At 39.4% G+C, this 13,846-nt stretch overlaps 1 pseudogene; it reads left to right on the top strand.

Moving 5' to 3' along the window:
• Nucleotides 1-10,527: 10,527 nt before the first annotated feature.
• On the top strand, nt 10,528-11,654 carry LOC136322945 (Bardet-Biedl syndrome 5 protein homolog pseudogene; annotated as a pseudogene).
• The last annotated feature ends 2,192 nt before the right edge of the window (nt 11,655-13,846 follow it).

The following is a 13,846-nucleotide window of genomic DNA, read 5'->3' as shown; positions in this document are numbered from 1 at the left end:
CATCTTTGCTCCAATGGAGCCTTGGCTGCAGGAGGGGAAGAGAGAGACAGAGAGGAAAGAGGGGGTGGGGGGTGGAGAAGCAAATGGGCGCTTCTCCTGTGTGCCCTGGCCGGGAATCGAACCCCGGTCCCCCACACACCAGGCCGACACTCTACCGCTGAGCCAACCAGCCAGGGCTTAGTTTTATTTTCTTAAATGTTTATAAAAATATGTACACATGTAATAAAACCCTTTTTGAAAGACTGGTTTAAGTTTTCCATAAAAGCATAAAACATTCCAAATTTAAGGCTCCCAAGGCCCATACTTCAAAGCCTTCTGCATCATAACACAATTCAAAGTGATAAAAAAAATATCTGAAAATACCTCCAGATAAATACATATTTTTTAATTGGCCAAAGCACAATTAAATATACAGATCTGTGTATATTTTCCCCTGTGTTGGTAGGGTATACTGGGATAATTCTCTAAATGCAGGAAAAAAGTTCTAATACCTAGGGGTTCCTATGGATCAATATTTGATCTTATGCATTCTCTTTCTATTGACACCAAATCAAGTAAAATTTTGTCATACCTGAAGTCTATGCATTTATGTCAAAGATACCCATTCTTCCTTCATGATTTCCTTGCCTACTGAGCAACTTATGAGGATTAAGTTGTCTGACCTTGGTGAGCCAGTCATACTTCTTGATGTTCACACACATAAAATCATCATCTGGTTTATAATGTTAGAAGAAAAAAAAAAAAAGAAAATTACTAATTTCAAGGCACCATATATTTTCTGGGCTGATTCTATAGTTCTTGTTTTTGTTTTTGTTTTTTAATTCAAGGAATGAACTTGTAAAAGAACTTCCGGAGGTGGAAATGTATGAAGGCAAAGATCTACAAAAGCAGCCTTTTATCTAACCACATCACCTCTCAGAAGCCATGACTCTTGTGAATTGGATAAAGTGGGATGAATGGCACAATAGATTGAAGGGTACAAACACTAGACATCTGAAGAGCCTTTCTTGTTTCAAGAATCTACCCAACTTACTTTTAAAACATTCTTTTAATGGGAAGTTTAAAAGAAGTTCCTTCCTAATATGAGGTCAATGACGCCCTAGTTAGAACATCCCTTTGTCATTTTGGTTGACTTTAAAAAAAAATTTGTGATATTGTCTCTAAAAAGAAGCTTTTTTTATTTGGCTTGCAAATAAATTAGGTAATTCAAGAAGATCAATTTTCTGCTTTGAAACACAACCTACTTATAATTTCTTATGAGAAGCAGGTAAAAATGTTATCATGATGTACATGACTACTACTGGCAAAGCTTTTGTGGCTACTGATGACATTATAAAAATATGCCTTTAAGAACGCTAGAAGATTTGTATATCTGCGTAGCTCTAAGGTACTGTACCTGGCTTTGTGGGGGGAAGAAAAATTTGTTGGGGAAGATGAGATCTCAGTCCACTTCTATCCCAGTTTAAATTTGTGATAAAACTGATTAGAAAGTACTTCACCTCACTGTAGTTCGTCTACATTGTTTCATTACCCACATAAGTTATTAAATACATAATTATCCTTGTAAAGGAATTTAAAAATAATCATCATTTGATCATATATATTTAGTGCAGTATATCTTTTTTCATATACTTCTGGGGATAAATATTTAAGTTGGTTCTAAATTTTTCCATTCTGGTCAAGTATAGATTAAAGTCATGCACAAATAGAATCATCTGAAGGGTCTTTGGTCTTTTAATTTTCAATATTTCTTAACCATATGATTAGAAGAGTTGTTGCCTACAGAGGTGGGAACCTAGATTCTACATTTTACTTGGGCTACTTGCTTGTTGTGTGGCACAGTTATGACCAAGACACTGGACTCAGAACCTTAGTCTCCTTGTTGGAAAAGTAAGAGTGCTGTATTTTTCTCAATGCTCTTTAAGGTCTTGCAACTCTACAGGTCTATGACTTGCTTTAAGAGGTTACCAAGATATATAGTTGTATATTGTATGTGATTTTATTTCTGTTTCAGCACAATTAAGCACTTCCTGGACAGTGACTACACTGTATTCTTCTCTTGTGGTTTCAAAGGTTATAACCAAAGTTTCATATGGTTCCATATATCTTTGCTAAAAGATTTAGACTCAAGAGAACATAGTCTTTGGCTTATTGCCATTTACTGAATTAGTTTAATGAAATGTGAAAGAATGAGCTTCCACTCAGGTACAGTTTTAGGTGAACCAACCTATGGAGACACAGACATTAATTCAACATTTGGTCAGACTGAATCTCAACCTTACATCTAGCTCTTGAGGGTGGAGAAGGAGGTGTGACTGTTTGGGTCTCATGTGTCTCCCTGAGATGGTACTTCTACTTGTCTTTATAAACAAAATTCGACATGCTTTTTATGAGAACATTTGAATATTACACTGAAGAGGATTTTCCTCTCTATTTGTTTATGCATTTTACACAATTTCTAGGCACTGGAATATATCAATTAAAAAAATACAACAAAGATCATTTTCTCAGAGCTTATATTCTAGCAAGGAAATAGAGGAGGCTGACAAATAACAATAGACATAATAAAAAATTAAATAATGTAGTACGTAATCCTATATCACATGTAATTTAGTATGTGATAAATACAATGGGAATAGGGGATAAAAGAAAACAGTAAAGAGGGTTAAAAGGATTAGGATGTTGGGGGAGGTGGTCTGTAATTTTAAATAGGCTTAGGTTGCAGAGGATACATTTGAGCTTGAAGTCAGTGAGGACATGAACTGTGTGGATATTGAGAGAAAAAGGGTTCTTAGCAGAGGCAACAGCAAAGACAAAAACTCTAAAGTTTCACAGTGCCTGGAGTGTTAAGATATCTCAAGGAGGCTAGGATGACTGCAGCAGAAGGAACAAAGAAACAGCCAGGGACAGATCACAATTTTCCATTCGTTTCTCCAGATCCATTCTTCTCTCTTTTCCGTCCTGTTTGGAGGCACAGGAGGGCGTCTGTGTATGAACTCTATCAGTAATATCAGCAAGCTCCTTTGCCCACCAGCTTCCAGTGAGGTTTAACCAGTGAGGGTTATAGACAGGAGATTTGCAGGCTAGGGAATAGTGAGGTGAGGAAATGTATTCCCCTGGCTCCCTCCATGCTAAGTTGCTGCTTTTTGACTTTACCTTTTTACCAAAGGCCACTGCTCCTATCAGGCAGCCCTCTCTGTGAAGCGTCTCTCCTGGGCTCATGTAAGTGGTAACTTCTTTCTCCTCTTGCCCTAGTAGAACTAGTGATGGTAACAGCTCTCCACTATTGAGACCTCAGGGTAGTGCCCCATCTATAACTCACTTTTTTTAATCCTCAGCCTCAACTTTGCAAATAGCCCCTTTATTAAATTCCTCTCAATTTCCAGTTTAATATTGCCACCATTTTCCCTCCTGGTCCCTAACCAGTAAAGGTGTTATAAACTATTATAAGACAATTTATTCTGACAGAGGTGGAGGAGATGCAAAAGAGCTACTTATATTCTAAAAGAGTCAGTTCAGTTCCTATGCTGAAACAAGGAGAATTGTTAGGTTACTGCTGTGATCCAGGTGAGACACATTTAATTTGTATCTGACTACAAGAGGCCAGTTATTCTAATCAATACCCTGTCAATCTAGAATGCATCCCATAAGCCTTGATACAAAATCCACAAACTAACCATGGTCTATCTCTAAGGTTTACTCATCTGGCTTAACTGAAACTTAGTGCCTATTAACTAATAACTCCCCATTTTCTCCTCTCCCAGCCAATGGCAACCTCCATTCCACTCTTCAAGTCTATGAATTTGACTACTTTAGATAACCTAATAGAAGTGGAATCGCAAAATATTTGTCTCTTGACCTGCTTATTTCACTTAGCATAATGTCCTCAAGTTTCATCTTTTTTATTTTTAAGGCTGAATACTTTTTTGTTACATATAAATATCACATTTTTTTTATTCATCTGTCAATAGGTATTTGGTTTGTTGTTTCTACAACTTTGCTATTGTGAATTTTGATAGAATCAACATGGGAAAGCTAGTTCAATTTTTCAACATTATTTTTGAATGCCTACTATATATTTTTTTCTAGACAAATGTTTCAAAGTTAAGAAGGATGAGATGGCAGTGGGTTGGTGGTGGCAAATATTAATTGAGTACATTTCAAATTCCAACTGACAAGAGATATGGAAAGATACAGAAGTGTTGAGCAACTGTAACAAGGAGATGTGACCTAGTTTAGGGGAGCTCCATGGAATACTTTTCTTGCAAAGAAACAGAACTCTGTTCTACCTATACAGTAGTAAAGGACACTTTCACCAAGAATAAGGTCTTTCATACAGGACAAAATCAGACTTCTTTTAGTTATTCTTTGACTTGGTTTGTTTGAACACAAATAGAGGTTGCTTACTAGTTTGATTAAAGCAATGGAGGCAAAATATCACCTACCTGCTCATGGTGGGGTTGTGGCTGTGAGGTTAGACTTGTGTTAGGGCCCATCTTTATAGACTTTGTATGTAATTAGTTATGTATGTGACTTATTTCCCCCAAGTAAATTGCATTGGATTCTGAGAGAAGGGGACAGAATTTCCACATACTGAGCACAACTCTATTTGAGGCATTATTCCAGGAATTTTAGTGCATTTACTGTTCTTTTCTTACAGCCCACATGGAATCTAGTTTGTCAGCACTACTGTGAAAAATATACCCCTAATTTGACAACCTCTGCTATTTTCTATTTAATTTAACCCACTATAATCTCAAATATAGGCTGGTATAATAGTTTTCTAACTTGTCTTCCTGTTTCTACTCATGTGTCCCCATAATCAATGGGTTCTCCTCGTGGTGACCAGAGGGAGGTAAAAAAGTTAATCAGAGCATGTCACTCTTTTACTCAATGTGCTTCAGTGTTTTCCCTTTGCCTTGCCCAGAAAATGGGAAGCCTGTACATTCATGACAAGGATGTTCTGTCCTTTGACTTTCCTCCCAACTCTGATTGCTCTCAGTCTCTCTCACTGCAATCTGGCCTGTTGCCATTCTTGGTACATTCCAAATATGGTGCCTTCCTTGGAGTCTTTACACTTGCTGTCGCTTCTGCCTGAGCCATGCATACTCTTCACACAGACAACCACGTAATTTGTTTCTTCTCCGTGTTCAGGTTTGACCTTCCAGTCTCAGAGAAGCATTACTGATCAACTGATTCACAATGACAAGTTCTCCCCTCATTGCTTGACCCTTGCTCTTGGATCCCTTGGTCAACTTGATTTTTCTTCATAGCCCATATCACCTTCAATATAACATGTGTTTATTTGCATACTTTTCAGAACATAAATTCCAGAAGGACAGAAACATTTTCTTTTTCTTTCTTCTTTCTTTCTTTCTTTCTTTCTTTCTTTCTTTCTTTCTTTCTTTCTTTCTTTCTTTCTTTCTTTTTCTTTTTCCTTCCTTCCTTCCTTCCTTCCTTCCTTCCTTCCTTCCTTCCTTCCTTCCTTCCTTCCTTCCTTCCTTCCTTCCTTTTTTCTTTCTTGCCTTCCTTCCTTCTTTTCCCTCCCTCCTTCCTTCCTTCCTTCCATCTTTCTTTCTCTCTTTCTTTCTTTCTCTCTTTTTTCTCCCTTCCTTCCTTCCTTCCTTCCTTCCTTCCTTCCTTCCTTCCTTCCTTCCTTCCTTCCTTCCTTCCTTCCTTCTTTCTTTCACTCCAAATTCTCAGAATCAAATACCAAACATGGTGCCTGGTAAATAACAATATTCTGCCTGACCTGTGGTGGTGCAGTGGATAAAGCGTCAACCTGGAATTCTGAGGTCGCCAGTTCAAAACCCTGGGCTTGCCTGGTCAAGGCACATATGGGAGTTGATGCTTCCCGCTCCTCCCTCCCTTCCCTTTCTCTCTCTCTCTCTCTCCTCTCTAAAATGAATAAATAAAATCTTTAAAAAAATTAACAATATTCTACAAATATTTTCAGAATAATTGACTGACTGAAGGAATGATCTTATTTAAAATTCCCTGTCTGTGATGATCATGAAAGGCGAGTGCCAGGAGTCCAGAACTGAACCCTAGGACTGTTTGGGTATCTTTTAGTGCCTGAAACTACTTTGAATATAAGTAAACATTTTGAAAATATTTCTTAAAAATATAAGAATATAGTCATGACCATTAAACTTTGCAAATTGCTGTTGAGAGGTAATACAGTTTTATTAAATAAAGGCATGGTCTTTGTGGTTAGACTTGGTATATGAATATTATATTGACCACTCGCTTTATCAGATTGAAAAAAATCACTTAACCTCTCTGAGCTGGCTTTCCTGACCTGAAAAATTGGTTAATAATAGTACTAGCCCCATGAGGATTAAATAGAAGGAGGAAGCTACTCTGCAGAAGGAGGTCTGCATATGTTATCAGTAATATAATGCCTCAGCTGGAGTGGAGCAGTCTCTTTTGTCCCTGGGGTTTTCCTGTGGCAGAGCAGTATCTCAGTCAGTATTTTCTACTTGCCTGCTCCTTTATTAGGTTTTAAGCCTGTGGAGGGCAAGGACTTAATTTTATTAACCTTTAAATTCCCAGAACCAGTACATTGAAAATCTTCAGTGAATCTGTTTTGAATCCCATATGACTGAATTAGAGATGACTGCCCTTATTCCAGAAAAAGAAGGGCACTGTGATATTGACTAGTGTCAATATTAATAACTATTGATAAGGCACAGGCACCTACTTACAGTCATGTACATAAAACATTATTAGCAAAAGCCATTCTAGACAAGTAAATATGGGGTTTTAGGTGGCAGTCCCATAGAAAGATGGACAGGGAGTAGAGCAGTACCCCCTGGAGAATGCCCCTCAGTGCAGACTTCGTCCCTTTCCCGCCCTTTTTCGGCTCTTGCCAAAGTTGGTTTCCTAAGCACTCCGGTTGGATCTCTTTGATCATTTGCTGGGTACTGCTGCCAGTTGTGTAAGGTGAGTAGTGGAAATTTCTATTCAGCTTATAAATAGTTGAAGAGCCTGTCTCGGTGAAATGTGAAACAAGCAATTATTCCATTTTCTCCTGGGAGGATGGATCAGAATTTGGTGAACGATGCTGTCACGTCAGCTATGTCAAGGCCGCTGTTCATGAGGCCGCACCGATATAAGTTATTCATGGGGACGTAACAAACAAAGGCCTAGCTTTAGCAAATAATAAGCATTCTTTTTTTTTGAGAGAGAGAGAGAGAGAGAAATAGAGTGAGAAGAAGGGAGAGAGAGGCAAGGAGGAGAGAAGCTCCTCTTAGTTGTGCATTGATTGCTTCTCATATGTGCCCTGACCAAGGATCAAACCTGTGACATTGGGCTCAAGCTGAGCCAGGGACCCCTTGTTCAAACCAGCAACCCTGGGTTTCAAACTGGTGGCCTCAGCATTCAGGCTCAATGCTCTAACCACTGCACCACCACTGGTCAGGCATAATGAGCATTGTTCTCCTGAAGGGTGCTCTGCAGCTAGAAGCTGAGGCTGCAGGGTCATCCTGTCAGAAGCAGAAATGGGCCTCACATCCTTGAGGGGTCCTGTACTTGGCAAACACGCACAAAAAATGCACTGAGCACTTCAAGGAAGCTTCAGGGAACTTTATGCTCTTTCTGAGGACATGGGCAGGGTGGGGGCTCATTCTTCTTGTTCCAGGGGAAGCAGAGAAAATACTTTTAGAAGTGATATGTTTCTATCCTGGATAAATATCAGGTGTTTGTGTGTGGGGACTGGGAGTGGGTGTGGGGTGTGTGGGGGAGAGGTTCTTCCTAATGTACTTGGCACATTTATTCAGATCTTAATACTCTGGTGCCTAGAGTTAAGCAATCTGAGAGAAGGGAGATTTCTCAGAGTGACATTTAGTTGTTTTATGCACAATTACTATTATTTAAAGAGGATATTGTTTCACAGGATGAATGAGGGTTAGTAGTAAAGAATACTAAAGAGTACTTTTCTTTTTGGTTTTTGGCTTGAAGGAACTCTAAAGTCTTCATAGTGAATAGTTAAAAAAAGGAGTATTTGTTTTGGAATCAGATACAAGTCACAATTCTAGGTCTCCTGAAACTATAGGAAGGCTACCTAACTTCTCTGAGCACTCTAATGGTGGATATAAACTTGGAAAGCTCTTACTAAATGATATAACCTGCCTAAAACATCGAGCACTATCCTTTTTGTTCATTAGGTGTTCAACAAATGTTAATTCCATTTCCCCTTCAACTTTTCTCAAAAACAATATGCTCTTCCTAGTTATCTACTCATTTGAATTGATTATCTGTATTCTGGTACCTTTTAGGCATTATCCAGCACTCAGGATAAAGTGCACCGTCTTTAGTGCAGCCTTTTCTAGGTCTCTTGTGTCCTGCTGGTCCCCATACTTCCCAGCCACATTTACCTTTTTTTGGACCCAGTTTTCTTCATGACATCTGGCTAACTCATTCTTGAAAATATATCTTGGCTGTTATTTGTCCATGTGCTTTTTCTGAACCCTAAGTTTGACCTCTGTGCTCCAGTGGCACCTGTCACATCTTTTGTTAAACACTGTGTTGGATTTTTCTGTGTCCTCCACAGGACTTTAAGTTTTGGGCACCCACCATAGTGAGTAGCACATAGCAAGTGATCAATGAACGTATTAAATGAACAGACAAATGAAAGGCTAAATGTGAACAAGGGATTCCCTAATTTGAAGATAGTGAAAAATAGAGACATACCTAAGGCATGCCTGGACCAAAAATTAAGCTTTTACTTCACTTTTGGTGAAGATAGTTGTTAGTTTATGGGGAATTCTGTGTTATTGTGGATAAGAATATAGACAATGGATTGTGAAGGCCTGGATTTAGAACTGTTCTCTGTCATTGCTGTGTAATCTTGGGTTAGTTACTCAATCTCTCTGCAACTTCGTTTTCTTACCTGCAAAGTGAAGATAATAATTATTTCTGTTGCAGCAGTTATAAAAATTAAATTAGTTTTGCATGTAATGAGCTTCTAACACTTGAAAAGAGCTTATACCAGTACATGGTATATGATAAATAATAAGAATTTAAAAAATGAGGCCCTGGCCGGTTGGCCCAGCATGTGGATGTCCTGGGTTTGATTATCCATCAGGGCACACGAGAGAAGAAACCATCTGCTTCTCCACCCTTCTGCTTTCTCTCTCTTTCTTCTCCTCCTGCAATGGTCTACCAAGTTGGCTCTAGACTGAGGATGGCTTCATGGCCTTGTCTCAGGTGCTAAAATAGCTTGGTTGCTAAGCAACAGAACAACAGCTACAGATGGGCAGAGCATCAGCAGGGGTTTGCTGAGGGGATCCCAGTTGGGGCTTCTGCGGAAGCCTGTCTGCCTCTCTGCCTCTCAATTAAAAAAAAAAAATTTAAAGATGGAAAAAAAAAGCACTCTTACAATTAAGTGCAAAGGACCAGATGTGGACTCAGAATAGGGTAGGGTGCCCATAGACAAGAGGCATTATTAGATTGAAAGTATCTTATTACCTTTCCGGAGCTGACAAAACTGAAGAATTAACATCGTTATAAAAAGTAATATCGCTCTGTTGGTTCCTGAGATTAGCATTAGAGGAGAGAGCAGAGAGGAGAGCAGAGAGAGGCCACGTGGAAGAGGCCAGGAGAAACAGCCAAGATGGCAGAATGCTAAAGGAGAAGCCAGTGGGGGCAGAGTTTGTGGAGAGAGAAGGAGATGGGGAACAGAGGTGAATAAGGCTGGTGATCTAGAAACCTTTGATTCTAGGAAACTCAGATAAATCAGTAGCTTTGTGAGCACTGAATGAGTGGGTTTTGGAGCCCAGTGTGTGTTTTTACCTGCCCGCCGGGTGCAAGCTAAGATTAAAGGTAATGGTCCACCAGTTCTTGGCTCCGTTGTTTCATTACCATCTGTCTGAATCTAATGCGAACCTGCATGGGCCAGGCGACTGTGATGGTGGCCGTGGTTACTGACTTTATATATACTTCTCAAAAATTCATTTGGACTTGGTGTCTCTATATGACCCATGGATTTAAGTAGAGTATTTTACAACAGAAGGATCAGGGACAGGCCTCAGTGGACATTTGAGCTGAGACTTAAGTGACAAAGGCGGGCATGCTAAGAACTGAGGAAACAAGAGTTCCAGATAGAAAACAGGGCCCCGCAAAGGCTCTAAGCCCTGCTTGACTGGAAGGTAGACAGAAGCAGGGAGAGGGGCAGGAGTTCGGAGAGGTGGGCAGGGCCAGATGCAGGCGTCCCTGGAAGGCACTTTTGGAGTTTTAGGTCTAAATGTATTGGCAGTGTAGGGGAATGAAGGGAGTGGGTGGAACAGCTGGCACATGTGTTTGGAGGCCGGGATGGTCATTCAGAGGTCAAGCACAAGCTCCTGGACCGGTGCCAGCTCAGCTACTCTAAGGAGCTGAACCCTCTCCCAGCCTCAAATCAGCTAATGACACGGTAGCGCTGAGAAAAGCGCGGGCCCTACCGTGAGAAAGCTTGGGTCTCAGCCGTAGACGTAGCGACAATGGTGGCCTGTTGCCTTGGAGCCGGCAAAACGCCGCTCGGCTTGGCCTTCCCCTCTGTACAGAGTGCCACCCAAGAGCCTCGGTCATCATGTTGGTGATGGACGCGCTTTGGGAGGACTGGGATGTCCGCTTCAACGTGTCCTCGCAACAAATGAAAACAAGACCTGGAGAAGTCCTTATTGATTGTTTAGATTCAATTGAAGACACCAAAAGAAATAATGGGAATAGAGGCAGACTCTCAGTAACAAATTTAAGAATTCTTTGGCACTCTTTGGCATTTCCCAGAGTCAATCTTTCTATTGATTACAACTGCATATTGAATATTACAACCAGGACAGCTAACTCTAAATTATGAGGCCAAACTGAAGCTCTTTATATACTAACAAGGTGTCACGGTACTCGTTTAGTTTGTATTTACAAATTTGGTTCCTGGAAGTCCTAGACTTTTTACTTCTGTGATTGCAGTACACAGAGCATATGAAACTTCTAAAATGTATCGTGATTTTAAAGTGAGAGTGCACTAATTCAAAATAAGCAACTAAGATTATTACCACAAGAACATGTATATGATAAAATCAATGGAGTATGGAATTTATCCAGTGATAAGGGAAATTTGGGAACCTTTTTTATTACCAATGTGAGAATTGTGTGGCATGCAAATATGAATGATGCTTTTAATGTCAGTATACCGTATCTGCAAATTCGTTCAATAAAGATTAGAGTTTCGAAATTTGGGTTAGCTCTTGTCATAGAAAACTCTCAGCAGAGTGGAGGATATGTTCTTGGCTTTAAAATAGATCCTGTGGAAAAACTGCAGGCATCGGTTAAGGAGATCAATTCACTTCACAAAGTGTATTCTGCCAGTCCTATATTTGGAGTGGATTATGAGGTGGAAGAAAAGCCACAGCCCCTGGAAGCTCTGACAGTTGAACAAATTCAAGATGATGTGGAAATGGACTCTGACGATCACCCAGACACTTTTGTGGGTTATTATGTTGATGGCAATAAGCAACAAGATCGTGAACCTATATTTTCAGAAGAACTGGGGCTTGCAATAGAGAAATTGAAGGATGGATTCACCCTACAGGGACTTTGGGAAGTAATGAGTTGATCTTGAGTTGAGCTGGATTTCTATTTAAAGATATTTCAAGATTAAAGATACTGGTTTCCAGCTATAAGGCATGGAATAGTTTTTACAATTATAGAAAAAGCTTTTTAAGAAAGAATTTTTAATGATTAAGGAAAAACTCATTTATCTAGGATTTTACTGTCAGTTTTCTAAAAATTATATTTAAAATTGTAATCAAAGTGTATCTAGTTTGTAAATATGTTTATTTTGTTCCTAATGCTTGTAAATTATTAGTCTCTGGATATTAAATGACTGTATCATATTGAGTTTAATAAAGAATTTATGCAGCACCAAAAAAAAAAAAAGTAATATCACTGCAACTGCTCCTCCTTCTCCCCTCCTCTGTAGAGTGGGTGAGTTTAGTGACAGACTGCTTTGGAAGGAGCCAGAAATATCAGCTTAAAAAATTCTTGGCAACCACTTTAGAGTGATTATCTGACTTTGTGAGAAAGGGAGAACACTGAGGTATTCCTCTTCCCCAAATTTAGAAATGTCACGGAGGCATAATGAATCATCTCTCAGAGGCTTTAAAAATGTTTTTCTCATACTGAGTGTTGCCTATTGCCTTCCATTGCTGTCATTTGTGAACCTCAGGATAATCCACAAAACCCCCCCAAAGCTACCGTGTTTTATGAATGACAGGATCTGCTTCGTGTCTAATTCCTTTGCCGCACTTGGGTGGACATTATATTTGGCCCCTCAACCCGGGGCTATTCAAATTTCTATGAATAGTCTTAAGTCAGTGAGGGTAACCTCATCCTTCTTATCAGCCAGGAGCTCAGACACGGGCCAATGCAATACAAGGAAAGGAATTTTGGAGGAAAAATTTTCCTGCTAGATGTGAAATTCTCCTCTGCTGGATGTTAAAAAAGAAACAGGTGTCTCTTACTTCTGCTGACAACCACTTCTGGGCAAGACCACCAGCCTTAGGATGAACTAGTAACTGCGACGGGCAGTTGGGAGAGGTGGGAGGCAGTGCACTCAGGATGACACTGTCGAGCCCTGTGATGAGTCTTAACTTTGTACTTCCTCTTCTGCATTACACTAAATGTTCTTATTGTTCAGCTACTTTATTTGGGGTTTTAGTTATTTGCATCCAAAACATGTTCTAGTCACACGTGCTTGTGATGCTTCTTCTACACTGACCTGCAAGGCAGTTATTTATGTCCATGTGGGTGTCCCTGTTAGATTGTGCATAACTTGAGGGCAGATGCCATGGCTCATCCATCTTTTATTTCACTATTTGTTATATATAACAATGTTGAAAGCCATATGCCCCGGCAGCCTTTGGCCCCATTTAACAGCAGTGAATCCTCGATTAAAAAACAGTTTGGTTTTTTGATCTGAAATCATAAAGCCAGTGCTCAGTAGAAGTGAATAAAAGCATGACCTTTCAGTATCTTTTTTATGTTGCCCATGCAATAGTTGGATACAATAAATCTTATTATAGATTAAACCACTGAACTATGTTTTCATAACATGCAGCCAAGTACACTCCCCTTAGCTTTCCCTCTATCAAGACTAATTTCAGGCAGTCTGTTTATAGAGTGAAGATGAATTTTATTGGTGACAAATGCACTCCTACATTAACAAATTAAGTGTACTCTCAAAGGAGAAAAAACAAACTCAGAGAAAATTGGGTTGTCTGAAAATTGAAGTCTATAAAAGGACTTCTTTCCTCAGGGGACATTCAGTATTTTTATAATCACATAGAAAGAAAACATATGCCTCTTGGGTATAATATTAAAATAAATTAATTTTGCTGTCTTATTCATAATGGCTAACAGCAAACTGAGAATGTTTATTTCTAGACTCCTCTTGCTCACAAAACCAGATTTTTCTATGACTTTCATTGCATTAGAGATGAATAGTTGTGCCAACTTATAGAAGATAAAAAAATGGTCTATGTTCCTCTATATTTGGCTTATTATTAATAGGTGACAGGTCATGAGAAATAATAAAACCTTAAAGCCTTGAGTTCTTGACTTCGTGCATGTAGAGTATCTTTTGCCTTTTTCTGCTATTCTTGGAATATACAATATCTTCTATTCCTTAGAAAAGTACTGCCTCTGATCACACCCTGATGACATCTTTGATCATTCTCCCTTGTTCAGTCCAACCTGTGGTTAGTTTTCACCTCTGTTTTCTCCTAACATTGACCAAATTTCTCCTTTATCTGTTCTTCCATGATCAGCCTGTCTGCATTCACCTGAAGTACTAGAAAATTCAGTCATG

This window comes from Saccopteryx bilineata, chromosome 2 (assembly GCF_036850765.1).
Source record: "Saccopteryx bilineata isolate mSacBil1 chromosome 2, mSacBil1_pri_phased_curated, whole genome shotgun sequence".
In the NCBI taxonomy this organism is placed as follows: domain Eukaryota; kingdom Metazoa; phylum Chordata; class Mammalia; order Chiroptera; family Emballonuridae; genus Saccopteryx; species Saccopteryx bilineata.
The sequence above is the reverse complement of the archived record's forward strand: the minus strand, read 5'-3'. Positions and strand labels throughout refer to the sequence as shown.